The sequence below is a fragment of the Lygodium microphyllum genome, chromosome 13 (genome assembly GCF_053477565.2).
Source record: "Lygodium microphyllum isolate KBCC chromosome 13, Lygodium_microphyllum_v1.1.10, whole genome shotgun sequence".
Taxonomy (NCBI): domain Eukaryota; kingdom Viridiplantae; phylum Streptophyta; class Polypodiopsida; order Schizaeales; family Lygodiaceae; genus Lygodium; species Lygodium microphyllum.
This window is the reverse complement of record NC_141147.1, coordinates 110,679,488-110,697,975: the sequence shown is the minus strand read 5'-3', so window position 1 is coordinate 110,697,975 and position 18,488 is coordinate 110,679,488. Positions and strand designations below refer to the sequence as shown.

General features: G+C 42.4%; 1 pseudogene; it reads right to left on the bottom strand.

Annotated features, from left to right (window-relative positions):
• Positions 1-946: 946 nt before the first annotated feature.
• On the bottom strand, positions 947-8,865 carry LOC148027052 (uridine 5'-monophosphate synthase pseudogene; annotated as a pseudogene).
• Between the last annotated feature and the right edge of the window lie 9,623 nt (positions 8,866-18,488).

The following is an 18,488-nucleotide window of genomic DNA, read 5'->3' as shown; positions in this document are numbered from 1 at the left end:
AGATTGCGCCAAAATCTTAGCCTTGCTCAAGCTGAAATAGGTGAAGCAATGTTTACACCTCAAGCCTAGGACACCATAAAGAGGAAAACAAGTTTAGTATGGATGATCACAATACTTTGAGACTTCCCCTTCAAGACGCCTTTATACCTATGCTTTCTTGGTGTTCGATAATACCAAACAACACTATGAAGAATTTGACATTCTTCAATATCCCTTTGACATAAGATTTTAACTCTAGAGTCTGTCCAATAACTGCTTTGGCAACCACTCCAATGAGTAGCCTACTAGACATAGATGAAAAAAGTACAACCACTATAGTAGGTGCATTTTTTGCATCTAGAAAAGTGAGCAGCCTATCAGACAACGTCGTCTTTTCCAGATGCAAAAAATGCACCTACTAGACATAGATGCACTGACAACTAACTGCACATAGCCTAGTTATGGTCGTTTGCTGCCCATAGTTAAGAGGTGGGCCTATTGATTACATATTTGGTAAGTGATGGTGAATACCTGAGTCTCTCATAACTCGTACTGCAATTGCCTTGATCAAATATTGTGGTGTTGTTCCTAACCAAGGCCTTAACAATAATAAACTCACATAACGTGTACATGAAAGCATCCAGTAGGTAGATATATATACAATCGAGACATATAAAGATGGCTTCAATTGTACCACACTCTCAGGTCCAATCAAATAGCTCCTTGAAGAAATACTCCTCCTTGGCTAGATGATTGTGCTCATGTGGAGTAAATTACTACATCAAGAAGGTCTTTGGACTTGAAGTGTTTGTGTATTTAACTTCAAAGGAACAATTAAAAGGAATACATTTTGTTTTTCCTTGATCTGTTGTGTTTTCCAATGATGTAACTTGAAATCAATGTAAAGTATAGAAAAGCTCACACTAATCGATTGCTTGTGTTATTGGTTAAGTTATACCATCAGATCTCATTGTTTTTCTAATTGAAACAAAAAGCTTATACAAACCTTTTCAGCAATAGCCAACAGCTCGTCTGCTATGTTCACATCTATAATGACAAGTTGCTCTTCTTCTTCTCCATGAGCTCAAAAAGTCTCTTTGCTGTTGCATTCTATGCAAGAAGAGTATGTTGGTTGTAAGACATTTTGCTCTTAGGAGGATGGGGAACCTGCCCTTGTGCTCGGCTTGGCAAGGAAGTCTGATTCTTTGCTAAAAACTATCGCACATAGGCAGCCACATCCTCCATTAACTTCCCATGCCGCACGAGCACCTCCACCATCTGAGTTAGCTTGAGTGCAGCATGAAGCTTCACACCGTTCTCATGCAGGTTTGCACGGTCCCCCTATTGTCAATCGATCAGTGAGCGGAGCAATAGTCTTGAGGAGAAAGGCACCGGTGTGGTGACGAGGTTCTCATGGATGAAACAGGACTACCTAGCTAGGGTGGAAGACGCCCTCGATGGCCTTGTGTGTGCCATAGTCCTTGACTTCCTTGTGGCGCATGACCATGGGAACGCCCCACGCAAGGGACATGGTGGTGGCAATGGGGAGCGCAGTGTAGGGGATGCCGTAAATGACGTCGAAGCGGAGGGAGGAGATGGTGGGCCAGTTGGCCTGTGCGACTTGCATGAGCAGGGCAGGGAAGGAGACGATGACATGGAGGTCTATGTATATGGGGGAGATGATGCCGTTGTTGAGCTTGAAGCTCTCGAATTTGACTACCTCTACATCATGAAGAGCCAGGACAAGCTTATCGATCTCGGAGAGATCTCGTCCATGGTTGCTCACTCATCTTTTTGTGCTCTTACTCTTCAAACTCAACTTTACAACCTCCTCCTGTACACAAGTGATGAAATGGCCCAAACCTCATTAGCCTTAGTGCCTTGGTAAAAGTGATCTATGTAGTTAAGATTGATTATCATTTCCAAAATTTGGTGCTTTAAAACTTCATTAATCCAAGTGCAAGGGAAGATATAGGGGATACCAACCACTAATGCCTTCCGGGTGCAGCAAGGAAAGAAGAATAAGAAACACTATTGGGTTCATAGCAAGAAGGAATCTCGATAAAGATTGTTCTTAGAAGAAAACTCAACATGTAGAAAGGTCACCTATAGCTACTAAGACAAAGCCTTGGATCCAAGGTGAGGTGGCCCAATGTGGCCATCCCCACCTAAGTCTTGAGATATCGAGCTCCACTCGTGATATGCCAGGGTGACCGTTGTGCATTTATGTCACCGACTTGTTAGTTGCAGATGCGGTTGGTACACAGCCCATGAATAATAGCTAGATGACAGCTATTCTTATCTACTCTAGTTTGTGGCTCAGTTAGTATGCCACCTTAGTTAGTTGAGCTTGGTTTGAGACCCATATATAGGGTTCTTCTATTTCTATGTACTAGAGTTCTTTTTGGCTTACACAACTAAGAAGAGGAAAACTGTTTTCAGCCTCCACCTGTGTGTGTATTCCCACATAGTGCAAGCAAGAAAGCTACAAGTGAGACTCCTTCCTTCTCTCCCACAATATTGACATGGTATCAGAGCCTTGTTTGTGGTAAGGAGCTCAAGAAAGCAAACCAAGTTCGCGGTGTTCTGGTAAGAGGACCAGTGTTGCTTTCATTTTTCTGTTTTGGGATTAAGTCTCTGCAGGTAGCACAGCCAGAAAGTGCAAGAGTGCATTGTCTCAGATTGAGATGCCCTTCGTGGTGTAGCAAGAGGGCAATATATGCTGTGGGTAAGGGCTTTAGCCCTTGGTTGCCCTCTTTTTTTATTTGAGGCTATTTCGGGGCCTGTTTTGGAGGCGGAATTTTTCCGCAAGCACTTAGAAAAAGACCCTATTTTTTGCTGTGCGACCACTGTTCTACAGGTCGGTGAAAAGTTACTGCAGAAATTGCATTGTATGCCTTGCGTAGAGACATTGGGAGGTACAGAATCATCCTTGTTGCCTATTCATGCAAAATCGTCACTAGGAAGTGACTGTGTGGTCAAATACCACTTTCGTCAGTTTTGTAGATTTGCCCTTGTGAGGCTGAAGCTGTGTTTTTTGCAGTGTTCTGTAATGGCGTCTGATTCTCTTTCACAGATTATCACTGAAAATATTTACAAGAACAACTTCCAAGCATGGAAGTTTAGAATGATGAATTTCCTTATGGGAAAAGGATATTGGGAATTCGTTGCAAGAAATGAAGAAGAACCAATTCTTCCTGATGTTCCCAATCAACAGCAAATGCAAACATTTAAAGGATGGCATGAGAGAGCCAGAAAAGTTATGTACTGGCTATCTATCAGTATTTCAGACTCTATGATTGTGCATATTCAGGATGTAAGTACGCCAAAGGAGGCATGGGATACTTTGTCAAAAATGTATAGCACAAATACGAAAGCCAGGAAAATGCAGCTCAAGCAAGAGTTGCACAATGTGCAAAGAGAAAGTATGAGCATCAATGACTACCACATTAAGGTGAAGAAGATTGCAGATGCACTTGCTTCCATTGGGTCGCGAGTGGAAGATGATGACTTAGTTTCTGTGACCTTGAATGGTCTAGGAAAGGATTTTGCACAGTTTCAAACATCCATTTCCATCCCTGAAAGATTTCCTAATTTTGAGGAGTTGATTGCTCTTCTAATTTCTGAGGAGCAGAGAAATGGTGGTGCATCTTCTTCAGGAGGAACTTCAAAAGAAACTGTCTTCTACTCAAATGCTGGAAGAGGCAGAGGCAGAGGTAGAAGATGCTGATCTGGAGGCCGTGGTAGAAATCAGAATATGCAGCAAACTCAAGAAAACCAGTCCTATGGAGGAGGACGTGGTAACTCTAGAGGCAGGGGGAGCCAAAGAGGTCGTGGTGGATGGCAAAGAGGCCAAAATGCAAACAACAATGTTGAATGCTACTATTGTGGTAAAATGGGTCATATGGCTAAAGACTGCTATAAAAAGCAGAATGACATCATGAATGGAAAATTACAACAAGGAAATTATGCATCTTCTAGTAGACAGGGGGATGACAGAAATGAGCATTTGTTTATGGTGCAGCACATGAACAATTCTGTGACAAGTGCAGAAGAAAGCAACGAAGTGTGGTATGTTGACTCAGGTGCGTCAAACCATATGACAGGTCATGCAGAATGGATGCAGAATGCAAGGAAAATGGAAAAACCAAGATTTGTGGAGACTAGTGATGATACTGCACATCCTATTGTGCAGATTGGAAAATTTCCTTTGTCTATGCAGGATGGGAAAAAGAAATACCTATCGGATGTATTTCATGTCCCGAATATCACCAAGAACCTGGTTTCTATTGGTCAAATGGTTGAGCAGGGCTTGCAGGTAAGATTTAATCCTCATGGATGCTTTGTTGAGAATATGAAAAATAAAGGTCGCTTGATAGCAAAAGGAAAGAAGAAGGGCAGAATGTTTACATTGGATGCAGACATGCCTGAATTGAGTGCATCAATGTTTGCACATGGGACCAGTGTAGTTGTAGATATTGATATCTGGCATAAACGCATTGGTCATGTTAATGTACAGTGACTTAAATCGATGCAAGCCTAAAATATTGTTGCAGGATTGCCTAAATTCAAGGTTGCAAAAATGCATAAGGTATGTGAAGCCTGTCAATTTGGAAAATAGGCAAGGAAACCATTTCGTAGACATGTTCCAGAGAGTAAGAAGCCATTGGAATTAATCCACTCTGATGTATGGACTACTAAAGCTGCATCTATTGGAGGTTGTCATTATTTTATCACTTTTATTGATGACTATAGCTGAAAATTTTGGGTGTATTAAAAAAAAAAAGAAAGTGATGTTTTTGGGCATTTCAAAACTCTTAGAGCTATGGTTGAAAAAGAAACAGGCCTGCAAATAAAATGCCTAAGGTCAGATGGAGGGGGAGAGTACCTCTCAAATGAGTTTACAAGGTTCTTGCAGGAGCATGGCATAAAGCAACAATATTCATGTAGTCATACCCCACAGCAAAATGGAATTGCAGAAAGAAAAAACAGGCATATTGGAGAGGTATCTCGTGCCATGCTCAATGAAAAAGACATGCCAGATTTTTACTGGGCTGAGCCAGTTGCTACAGCAGTCTACATAATGAACAGGACTCCCACTGCAGCAATACATGGCATGACTCCAGAGGAGAGGTATACTGGTAGGAAACCAGATATTTCTCATTTGAAAATTTTTGGTTGCATTGCCTATGTTCATGTGCCAGATGAGTTGAGATCCAAGTTGGATCCAAAAGCCGAGAAGTGCATCTTTATTGGTTGCTCTCTGCACAGCAGAAAGGGTATAGATGCTATAACCCTTCTACTCATAAGTTTACTGTGAGCAGAGATGTTGTTTTTTATGAGATGAGTAGCTGGTATAAACCGGTAAATGTGATTGATAATGTAGATGCATAAAATGGTAATGCTGCACAGAAGTCATAGCAACAGTCACAAGATATTAGTGGACCTGGGGTGTCCTCTAGCAGTGGTTCACATTCTTCACCATGGACAGGCAGATTGAGGTCAGGAGAATCTTCTCAAAGCAATGCAGATAGTGGTATGCAGGTATCACGAAAAGGAAAAGAGAAGGTAGATCAGCCCATGTTTGATGTGAATGCAGGTTACTCTTATGTGGATGGTGAATCCAGTGGCTCAAAAGAGAGCATTGATGATGAATTGGGTATTCCTTCTGTTGTTACACCTAGAGTAAGGAAGATCAGGGATGTTTTGAGAGCATCTAGAAGTGAGCCTACTTTGCGCAGGTCTACTAGAGCTAGGTATCTTGTGGATAGGCTGAAATATGATGGATTTACAACCATTCACTATGCCTATATAGTCAAAGTGATACAGGAACCAGAACCCACTTTTTTTTAGCAAGCCATGGGAAAAGAAAAATGGGAGAAAGCCATGGATGAAGAAATGGATGCTTTGGAAGCAAATGCTACATGGAAATTGGTACCTTTGCCTAAAGATAAGAATGCAATTGGTTGTAAGTGGGTTTATAAGGTGAAGCACAATGCAGATGGCTCTGTGAACAGATACAAGGCAAGATTAGTAGTCAAGGGGTATGCACAAACATATGGCATTGATTATGAAGAAACATTCAGTCCGGTTGCAAGGATGGCAACCGTAAGAGCAGTCATTGCTATGGCTGCATCAAAGGGATGGTCTTTACATCAGATGGATGTAAAGAATGCCTTCTTGCACGGTGATTTGCAAGAAGAGGTCTATATGGAGTAGCCACCAGGTTATGTGCATGCTGTTCATCCTGAGTTTGTTTGCAGGTTGAAGAAAGCCTTGTATGGCTTGAAGCAAGCACCTAGAGCATGGTCTAACAAGATAGGACAGTATCTTGTCACTATTGGTTTTCAGATTTCCAAGGCAGATTTCTCACTTTATGTGAGAAAAAAATAGAAAGGTATTATGCTGGTTGTCATTTATGTTGATGATTTGATTATCACAGGTGATAGTGATGAAGATATCCTTCATATGAAAATGCTATTGAAGCAGAAGTTTGAGATGAAGGATTTGGGAGAGCTGCGTTATTTCTTGGGCATTGAGGTGATTAGATCACCAAGTGGGATATGGCTCTTGAAGAGGTATTATGGATTGGACATGCTGTCCAAATATGGGATGACAGACTGTAAGCCTATTTCAGTTCCTTTGGAGCAGAATGTGAAGTTGAGCATAGATGCAGGTGAGCTTCTCGAAGACCCTACTATGTACAGACGCATAGTACGAAGTTTGATTTATATGACTATTACCAGGCTAGATTTGAGCTATGATGTTGGATTGGTAAGTTAGTTTATGCAGGCTCCAAGGAAACGACATTTGGATGCAGCTAGACGCATACTCAGGTATGTGAAGTCCACATTGCAGTATGGACTATTTTATGAGACTGGGGTTCAGATACAGTTGCATGGATACATTGATGCTGATTGGGCTGGTAGTATTTCTGATAGACGATCTACCAGTGGGTATGTGTTCTCTTTTGGGAGTGCTGCAGTCACTTCGAGCAGCAAGAAACAACCTATAGTTGCCTTGTCGAGCACAAAGGCTAAGTACAGGGGTGGAGCAATGGCTGCATGTGAGGTAGATTGGTTGCATAAGCTACTTTATGATATGCATCAGTCTACAGATGGGCCAGTTGTCATTTATTGTGACAACATGAGTAGTATACACTTGGCAAATAACCCAGTCTATCATGCTAGAACAAAGCACATTGAGGTGCATTATCACTATGTGCAAGAGAGAGTTTTACTAGGTCTTATTGATCTAGTTTATGTCAGCACAGAGGATCAGGTAGCTGACATATTTACGAAGGCATTGGGCACAGAGAAGCTACGTAAGTTCAGAGACCTGCTTGGTGTGCAAGAATTGGGATTGAGCTCGAGGGGGAGTGTTGAGATATCAAGCTCCACTCGTGATATGCCAGGGTGACCATTGTGCATTTATGTCACCGACTTGTTAGTTGTAGATGCGGTTGGTACACCACCCATGAATAATAGCTAGATGACAGTTGCCCTTATCTACTCTAGTTTGTGGCTCAGTTAGTATGCCCCCTTAGTAAGTTGAGTTTGGTTTGAGACCCATATATAGGGTTCTTCTATTTCTATGTACTAGAGTTCTTTTTGGCTTACACAACCAAGAAAAGGAAAACTATTTTCAGCCTCCACCTGTGTGTGTATTCCCCATTGTGCAAGCAAGAAAGCTACAAGTGAGACTCCTTCCTTCTCTCCCACAATCTTGACACTAAGAGATTCTTCTCTAACCTCATGGTGGCAACTTCTTGCTTTATTTGATCAATGGGAGGATTCATGAAGTGGTATTTCAAGAGGAGGAACTAGTGCCTTCTTAAGAAATATTAGACCATTCACCTTGAGGACTATGGTACTTATTGGGTGTACTTTTGTTTCACTTTCTTCAATGAATCCATTGCTACATTTTGGGAGGTGATTTCTTAGTCTAGTTCTCAATGTGATTAGTAGCTTGGGATTGGCTTTTTCTTCTACATTGAGTGCTCTTTCAAATGTTATGTATGAGTGATGAGAATAGGATGGTCTTCATGGACTTTGCGAAACTCTTACTTGGACTACCCTAGACATTGGTAAGCAACCATATATGTGGGGAGTTGTTTCTTCATCCCATGCTTTGACTTGAGGAGTCTTTTTTTTGCTATCCTTGATGCACATCTAGTCTATGCATAGGACTGGGACAACCATGAATCTATAATTTTGTTGAAGCCTTTTAATCATTTTAACATTTTTTCACTCATAACATTTATTGAGCATCACGAGGAGGTATTAAAAGTTTGTATATTGCTTTATAAATTTTTATTAGTGTAATATTCCCGCTCGAAAATATTACTAAACCTAACTTCCCGCACGCCGCTTAAAACCTGTGCAAGGTTATCTCCTGCATTGTAATTACCGGCAATTTAATCCGTACCCTGCACGCGCAAAAACGAGGCCTCCGCATTGTGAAATCGAGCCCAGGGATTCAAGACTACATAACCATGGGGAAACACCCTTTTGGAAGGGGGCAAAATGGACAATGATGGAAATAAGGCAAATTCTTTTTACTAATTCCCCTAGTTGATGCATGGCTGGAGGGAAGGGAATGGGAGAAGGAGGTGATGTAGTGAAGTGGTGTATTGGGGGAGAGCCATGCATCAGCCACGTGGTGGCTTCCCTCTCCCCCCCTTAAGCTATATAAACCCCCCTTAGCCTTAGAGGGTAAGGAGAGGAATAAGGGTTGTGTTGTTGAAGGTGGAGGCTGCTACGCTAAGGAAGGTGGAGGCTGCTGTGCTGAGAAAGGAAGAGGCTGCTGTATTATGAATGATGTTGTGGAAATAGGCTGCCGCCTACTGTGAGACGCCACTGTGATCATCACCAGACCGCTGCCCATTTCCCCCCTTCGTCGTCATCCTCCCACCTAATTATTACCCCTCCACGTTTTCTGTATACATCAGAAGCTTCTTAGAAGCTTCTTATTAAGCTTCTAAGGGGGGGAGGGCTTCCATAAGCCCCATTCCCACGGCTTCTAAGGGGGGGACTTCCATAAGTCCCATTCCCACAGCTTCTAAGGGGGCTTCCATAAGCCCCATTCCCACAAGCCTTCCCATAAGCCCCAATCCCACAAGCTCCCGGGGTTTTTAGAGATCCGCATTTCGGTGAAGGAGTCTCCTACGTATGAGGGAGGGTAGATCTTGAAGCTACTTACCAAGGCTGGAGGAAATTCACCCGATCGCGTAAGGGTGAAGGCAAACTGGAAGTCTGTAGTCACGCCTACGATGGCTCCCAAGAAGTCACAAGCCGCAAGTGCAGGATGTTCTTCCCCTAACATTCATGTGGACATCACCGCGGATCCACAAACCCAGGTTCCACGAATTTATTTTCCACATAAAGAAATGCTTTAAAACACTTATGCATGTTTCTAATTCACCTAGCATAGGGATAATGCATTTCTCACTTATCGTTAGTTCAAGTAATAGTGATAAAAGTACATTCGATAAATTATCTCTTTGAACGATAGATAAGGAATTATGCATAACATGCAATTGGATCGTTTGCATTTCCAGAGTTGTCCGTCTTAAGAGATTAGCTGCATGTTGCTATTTTGGTGCATTTCCAAAGTAATGAGTCTAAACACCTATTACTTAGGGCAAATGAATGAAATTGTTAAGTGCATTTTTGACTGGACATGGAAGGAATAAGCCTATGTCGCATTTTAGGGAATATCTTCATTGTAATGATTCATGAGGAAAAGTCATTAACACCCATAGGATGTTATTTGAAAAGAAATAGTAGAGCACGAAAATGATTCTATGGACTTGCATGTGGCATGAACTTCATTTAACTACATTGTAGTTAGGAAAGGGTTGCATGTTGCACATTCGTTGTATGTAAAATTCATTCATCAAGAGTTGCATTTAGGAAAGGCTACATGGTTTATCAAAGCATGAAATTCTAAAGCTTAGAAAAAGGGTTGTAGGCATGATTCTTTGATGTAAATCCTAGTAGGTCCTAGGAAAGTTATTCTTCAGATTATCATGAGTTTTTACTTTACCAAGGAAAGATAGGGTTATTGCAAACCTGCCGATATGTAAAAGCAATGAATCGCATGTTTATATGTATTGTGACATTTTGTAACTATTTTTCTCTTTAGATCAAGTTTATCATCTCTAGGAAAGGTTCGTCCTTGTCGCAAGACAAGTAGATTGAATTATCTAAATCACCTAACCCGCAAGGGATTTGTATAGGCATGGTTCAATCGATACGATAAATACCCCAAGTGCTAACTAGGGTTTAGCACGTTCAAATCCTCAAACCCAAAGGTCCTACCCACATTCACGGAATGTTTTAGGTCAATTGGACGCTCATGTAAATAACGATCTAGGGTCCCTACCCTAAGGATTGACCGATTTAATGTTAAAACTCGGTTTGAGTTTTGAATCCCTAGGACTGAACGTTGTCGGCCTAATGCAATTAGGATTGGGTTGGGTAAGAAGACACCCTAAACCCTGCTTCTTGTTTAAACGTAATTCATTGACTAGGAAACGCCGTTCAATGGGTGAAATGATCCCATGGAATAGATGCGATACTTGTGCAACAAGTTGCAACGTCGCATGGCCTTGTGGTTTGATCACAAGAGAGTTTTGCCATTCCTTGGAATGAGGTTGCACAAGTTAACTTGCAAAAGGATGAGTAGTCATCCTACTACATCACCTTTCTTGGGCTGATTTTCCAAGTTAAGAGAAGTTAGGTATCTGCTTGGAAGCAAAGGATCAATCAAATCAGAGCGACATAGTCGCCACGATTTACTGTTAATTTATGAAACCTAAGGTGTTGGTTAAGTTGGGTTAATAGGGTACGGCCCTAACCCAAGGACAAAAGGGTGAACAAACAAACCCTTGGGGATCTTGCCAAGTTGCAAATTGATCCCGGATCAAATGCTGGATGCATTCGGAGATAAGGATTCACTTCTTAGTAGTTGGCCAAATAAAACGACCACTAGTTTGTTTGTGCTTGTATAAGTTAGGAGCACTGTTTGCATTGTTTGCTCAAGGAACTAAGGATGGAAAGATAATTAATGCTTCAGGTTGAAGGCCTGAAGGGAGAGGCAACATCAGTTACCCCCAATTTTCTGCTTGACCCTAACTAAGGGGATTGTGTAACGTGTCCATTTGTATCATCCAAGACACGTCTTAGCAGTCCATCGGAAAGGATGTCTAGAAAACTCCGCCCGGTACTCCCAAGGAATGTTACGGATTTTGCGATCTAGGTCTTCCCGCATCTGCCACGTAGCGGAAGTATCCTGGCCGTTTCCCACTTAGGATCGACCGGAATTAGGGTTTTCCTGTTGGGTCATTAGCTAACAGCAACTAGCGTTAAACCCGAGCGAACTACTTTACGCAGAAACGCCAGGTCCGAAGCGGATTCATGCTACACTTGGTTCAAGGAGAATGGGAAACGAGAGGGATGCAAAGCTTAACCTCTCTGCCATAAGGCATAGTCCCATTCCGTTCCCCTAAAACAGTGTAAATCGGGTAAGACGTAACTCTAGGTCATCGTTATTATTTTTGATGATGATCATCATTCCGCTGTTCTTCGAGATTTTTGAGAAAAGTTCCCGGCTAACCGGGACCACCCAACCGTAGGACGGACCCATGGCCCATCCTCCGCACTTTCCTCGGTTTGTTTTAGTTATGTAATTATCTAACACATTAATTTGACATATAACAGTCAGCTTCTTTAATTAATCCCTTTAGGCACTCTTTCTTTCACGTAATCTTATCATGTGACATAGAAAAACAATATCAAGCAAGTTCTTTTAACATTTCATCATTTTATCTTTGAAATACAGGGAGTTCCGCCCGTAGGCTTGTCCATAATCTGCCCGAAGGTTATCCAGTAATCTCCAGGGATCACTATTCCAAGCTTTCGCTCGTCAACTAGTATGCGGGCCTCGAGATCCAATCCCGAGTCACGTTAGCCTCTTGTGCAGGACCCGAAAGGCGAAGGATTTACGGCCAGAGCCCCCCCTGGCACCCAAGTGTCCTCCTGCTCCAAGTAGAACTCAACGGAGAGACCTCTCGTGGCGGGTTCGGTCCACGTTCCCGGCAGGGTCAACAACCCCCTTGGTTAGGGTCAGGCACGCAGTCGGGGGTAACTGAAGCTGCCTCTCCCTTCAGGTCTTTAACCTGAAGTATAGGTACTTATTTAATTTGTAATTCATATTTCAAACAGAGCTCTACAATCTCTAGCAACCACAAACATTTCCGTTAATCAACCGAGTTGTTTGGCAAACTGCTAAGGAAGTGTTCTTTTCTTTTTGAGTGTATCAGCACTCGTTCCCATTGTGTCTTGTAACTTGGCAAGATCTCTTACATTCCGGTGTAGGGCATACCCAACTTGGTTAACCCTAAGGTGCCTTAGATATGCTAGTTTCTGGTTTACAACTTTCCTTATTTAGAAGGATATCCAAAGATATGTCTTTTTGCAAGATAACCTGTGTAGGGATCTGCCGTCCTTGAAGAGGGTTTTTACCCTTCTTTTACCCCTTTCTCCTTGTGAATCAATCATAAGACTAAATGATTTCATACTTGTTGCGCAAGTCCTGCGATGGAATAATCTGTTTAGATTCTTTAAGCTCACGTATATCTGGCCTAGGGTTTCTTCTTTTAAGAACCTTAGGGACAAACCCTAGTTTCTTATCTTTACGAATTTATTGTCCCTACGGTAAGGAAAGTAGTCAAGTGCTTACGGTATGAATGTTTCTATGTTTAGATTGGTTTAGTTATCTTTTGGAAGGTAACATTAATCTTCTTGTCACGGTTTTGCTATCCTTGTGATAATTTACTTTCCAGTCGATACAGCTTAATTTTAACTTCCGTTTTCCTTACAGATGAACTCATGCCAAATAACAGCATTTGCCTTGCTAAGATGTGCAATTAGCAAAGATAACTTCCTAGTGATTTGAACATCAAAAGAAACCTTTCATGAATTTAACCATTTACAACGATTCGTTGCGAAAGGAATAAGACTAATGGTGCAAGATATAATTTCAACACTTTAGGATTTTACTAAAATATACTACTATAGTAAATAGCTAATCTTGCTCGTAATTTATAATGCTTGATGCAATTTAAAGAAAGCTAAGTTGTATACATTGTCATTCATAAGCTAAACTCCTTCGTTACAAATAACTCGAACAAATATATCCTATTCTTAACAATTTTTCTTTGCATGATCGACTTAAAACCGAATTAAAGCCAAGAAGAAAAACCTGGCTTTGAGGTGAGATATCCACATGGATACCGGGGGATGACCCTCTCGCACCTACACCTTGGACTTTCTTCGGCGGTATCGTAGTTCGAATGTGAGATAGCCTTTTCCTCTTTCTTCTGGAATTCCACCGTCTTCTCCTTCCTTCCCTTTCTTTTGTCTTTTTCCCACTCTTCCTCCTTCACTCCTTCTTTTTACTCCCTCTACTTTCCCTCCCTATTTTTTTTCTCTCACGGCTACTTTTCCCTTACGGGATACCATCCGAGGCCATGATGATGGTTTGGATTTTTAGGTTCGGGGGGAAAATAATAATGGGGATACAGGGGATTAGGAAGAAAGCTTAGGGAGTTGTGGGAAAATGAGAGTTATGAGGGGGGTTGAAGAAGGGTTAAAAGGGTTATAAGGGGATGAAAAAGGTCTTAGGGGAATTAAAACCGGGGGTAGGTTCCCAAAGTCTAAGGGAGGGGCTTAAGGGGAAAAGGGAATTTAAAAATCCTAGGGGGGGTTTAAAACCGGGGGGGGAAAAGGGAAAAAAGGACTTTAGAGGTATTAAACCCGGGGGAGGGCGGGGGGGAAACAAAAGGGGGTTTAGGGGGGAATTAAACTCAGGGGGGGAGGGGGGGGGGGGAAGAACAAGGGGGCTTAGGGAGGATTAAACCCGAGGAGGGGGGGAGACAAAGGGGGTTTTAAAAAAAGCATAAGGGAGAAGTGAAAGGGGGCTAAAAAGATTCTTTAGAAGCTTCCCCCTAGGAAGCTTCTAAAGCTTCCACGTGGGAGGGGAGGAAGCTTATTTGGCAGACTAACGGCGGCGAGTGGAGGCGTGGTGATCAGGCGACGAGGCCTCAGCGTCTTCTGTTCCTCCCTCTCTCTTGGATGCCACACGCAGCAGCAGCGGCACGGCCTCTTCCAATCCTTCTTCCTCTATTCCTCATAGCTACAGCCTCCTTTTAGCTCCAGCGGCCCCCCCTCATTTAAATAGTGGAGGGGAGGGGGATCTTCCCTCCCTGCGTGTCATCACGCATGTCCCCCCTCCCTCCATAAGGCTCCAACAAGGAGCTTAATAGCTCCTACTATTTCCCTCCCCCTCCAGCTCGTCAGTCGGCTGGAGGGATAAGGGGGGGAGAAAAAAAATTCAATTTATCCAAATTGTTTCTTACGCGGAATATTACATTCTCTCCCCCTTGGAGGAATCGAGATGTCCTCATCTCGAGATAAACTGGGATATTGATGGTTGAGAGAGCTTTCATCTATCCAAGTGGCATCCTCTTCGGGATAATCTTTCCACTGGACAAGGCATTCTTTCAAGGTTCTAGATCTTAACTGTCTTTCCGTAACATCTAAGATCCTTTCCGGCCTTAGTTCAAGGACTCCTTGACTAGGCATTACAACTTGTTGATCGTCAAGTACATGGTTAGGATTAGGTACATATTTTTTCAATAGGCTGATATGGAATACATTGTGAACCTTTAGGTTCTCAGGGAGTTGCAATCTATAAGCATTGGGTCCTAGGCATTTGAGGATTTTATATGGCCCACAATACCTTGGACTTAGCTTCTTGCATTCTCCTAGGGATAGAGAACTCTTTTTAGGGCGTACACGAATGAAGACCATGTCTCATTCTTTGAAGACTCTATCTTGACGTTTCAAATCTGCGTATGCCTTTTGCCTATCCTTGGCTGCTTGTATGTCTTGTCTTATTGATCTTATTTGATCATCCATGTCCTCCAACATTTGTCTTGAAGCTTCAACTCTTAGGGTTGGATCAGAAAAGTTTAGGGGACTTCGACAATCATGACCATACAATGCCTGGAAAGGGGTCATTTGAATGCTTTGCTGGTAAGAAGCATTGTAGGCAAATTCAACCAAAGGCAAGTATTGAATCCACCTTTTAGGCTCTCGACAACAGTATGCCCTAAGCATATCCTCGATGACTTGATTTACTCGCTCTGTTTGGCCATCTGTTTGGGGATGGTAGGCGGTGCTAAAACAGAGTTGAGTCCCAATAGCTTCAAAGATAGCTCTCCAGAAGTGTGATGTGAAGAGAGAATCTCGATCACTAATGATTCTTTTAGGTAACCCATGTAGCTTGAATATCTCCTTGATAAACAATCTTGCAATGTCGGAGGCTTTATAGTTTGTCTTTACTGGTATCAGGTGTGCAACCTTGGTAAGCATGTCAACCACAACCATAATGAAATTGTATCCTCCTTGGACTTGGGGTAAGCCCACAACAAAATCCATACTGTTGAATTCCCATTTCATTTGGGGAATGTCAAGCGGTTGCAGTTTCCCTGGCATCATGACATGTTCGGCCTTGATACGTTGGGAAGACAAACACTCAATGACATACTTGAGAACGTCACCTTTAAGCCTCTCTCAATGGTAGCTCTTCCTAACTCCATTAAGAGTCTTAGCATAGCCAGGATGTCCTGTGAAAGGAGAATCATGAGCTTCCCACAATATCTTCTGCTTAAGTAACTGGCTTGCTGGTATACACAGCCTTGTTCTGTAGTAGACAAGTCCATTATCAATGGAAAATTCCTGATACTTAGCTTGCAACTTCTGATTTTGCTCCTTGGTAGATATCTCCTTTATCATTTTTTGGTAGGCCAAATCATGGCATGCTTCCTCTCTAGCTAGTTCAAGTATAGGGTTGTTTGGCATAGATACTTTTGTAGCCAGAGATCTGGCCGTTGATGGATTTTGCAAGATTAGGGAATTTAGGAATGCCTTGCGACTGAGGGCATCGGCAACTACATTCTCTTTCCCTGGTCGGTACTTGATTTCAAAATCATATTCCTCCAATACTTCAATCCACCGACATTGCCTCATGTTGAGCTCGTTCTGGGTAAAAATCCATTTGAGACTCTTATGATCGGTTACTAGAGTAAACTTGTTACGCAACAGGTAGTGTCTCCAAAGCTTTAGAGCATGGATGACAGCTAGTAATTCCAAATCATGCGTGGCATAATTCTTTTCATGACTCTTCAATTTCCTTGAAGAGTATGCTACTGGATGACCTTCCTGCATAAGTACACACCCCAAGGCAAGAATGATAGCATCAGTTACTACCTCGAACTCCTTATTGAGGTCAAGAAGTTTTAGAATAGGTGCTGATACCAAACTTTTCTTCAGTTTGTCGAAGCTATTTTGTTCTGAAGTTAACCATATAATGGAAGTCTGCTTCTTTAGTAAATCTGTAAGAGGTGCTGCAATCAAAGCATAGTTTTTGGTGAAGACCCTATACCATCCTGTCAATCCAAGAAAGCTACATATCTCGTTGACGGATACTGGTATTGGCCATTCAAGCACATCCCTGCCGGGTCTACTGATATTCCTTTTGATGATACTATGAATCCCAGATATTCAATCTGACACTTGAAGAATGCACACTTCTTCATTTTTGCATACAGCTTAAGAGACCTCATTGTCTCAAGGACAATACGAAGTTGAGGTTCATGATCTTCTTCCTATTTAGAATAGACTAAAGTGTCATCGAAGAAGACAAGCACGAAATCATCAAGATATGGTCTAAAAAGATCCTGCATTAATCTATTGAAGGTGGCAGGTGCATTTGTAAGCCCGAATGACATAACCAAGAACTCAAAGTACCCATATCTTGTATTGAAGGCCGTTTTTGGAATATCTTCTTCCTTGATCCTTATCTGATAGTAACCTGACCTGAGATTAATCTTGGAGAAGATCTTTGCACCTTGAAGACGATCAAGAAGCTCATCTATTCTAGGAATAGGATACTTGTTCTTGACTGTTGATTGATTCAACCCTCGGTAATCAATACATAGTCGAAGTATCCCATCTTTCTTTTTCTGGAATAGTACTGGAGCTCCCCACCGTGAGTTGCTAGGCCGGATGTAACCCTGATCCAACAGTTGCTTGAGCTGTTCCTTCAACTCAATTGCTTCTGGTATGGACATTCTATAAGGTCTCTTTGCAATTGGTGCAGCTCTAGGCACTAGCCTAATCTCATGATCTACTTCTCTTGGAGGCGAAAGTTCAATCAATTCCTCAGGGAATACATCAGCGTATTCCTTTAGCCAAGAAGGTCCTTCATGAGACTCTTGCTTTTGATCTAACTTGTTGAGTTTGATCAAGTAAACGGGTAATCCTTTTCTGACTCCTTTTATGATCCGAGATACTTTGGCTAATTGGATTCTTGGCACTCCTGCCTTACCTTGAGTTGTGACAAATTCCCTTTCAGAGTTTCGAAAGGAAACTTGACCCTTTCCACAGTGGATGTGGGCGTCATTAGGCTTAAGCCAATCCATCCCGAGTAGACACTCATGGATACCTAAATTCATGACTCTGAATTTGACTGAGGTTTTCTTTCCTCCTAGAAAGAATTCCACCTTAGCAGTTTTCCTGGTACAAGTTACCTCGCGACCGTTTGCCAATTCCACAAGCAAGGTAGGTGCTTCTATTGTGGCTATTCCTAATCTTTTTGCACATGCTGGTGAGATAAAGGAATGTGTACTGCCACAATCAATCAAGGTTTTGAAACCTTTACCTTGATAGTCCGATGGTGTCTGAATCACCGAGAACTGGCGATTCGGCCATTTCTTATGTAAAGCGGCATGGACTGTCGCTCTTTCGAATTCTGCTTCCATAGTCGGATCTTCCTCATCTTCTTCTTCGCATCTTTGCCTATTGGCAATGCAGGCAGTTCTTCCTCTTTCATGGGTGGTGGCTCCTTGACCGCGGCCTGCACCTTGGAAAGGCGTTTGACGATGTCCCCCGCTGAGCTTGGGACATTGCCTCTTGAAGTGACCGGGTTCGTTGCAGTGGAAACATCGGAGGTTTCAGCCATTACTTTGAGTAGGAACAAAGTTGTTGACGTTATTTGTCCTTGCTTTCTTCCTTCGTCCCTGATTGTGACCTTGAACTCTCTTCATTTGAGGTCTGAATGCTCCTCTGTTTGGGTCACTATAGGACTAAGTTTTGTTACCCCTTGGTCTAGCTTGCACCTCCTGAATTATAGGCGCCGCTCGAATGAGTGCATCCTAAAGATCTGATGGATGCATAGATTCGAGACGGGTATTTACGGGTGGATTTAAGCCCGTGTAAAATTTAGACACCTGATGTGTCATGTCCATCTATGGCGCATACTTTAAGAGTGAGACGAATTTAGAGTAGTATGCGTCAAGGGTGAGTCCTAGCTGTTTTAGCTCGTAGAACTCATTCATTTTCTGCGTACGATATGCAGGTGGCAAATATCTTCCTTGCACG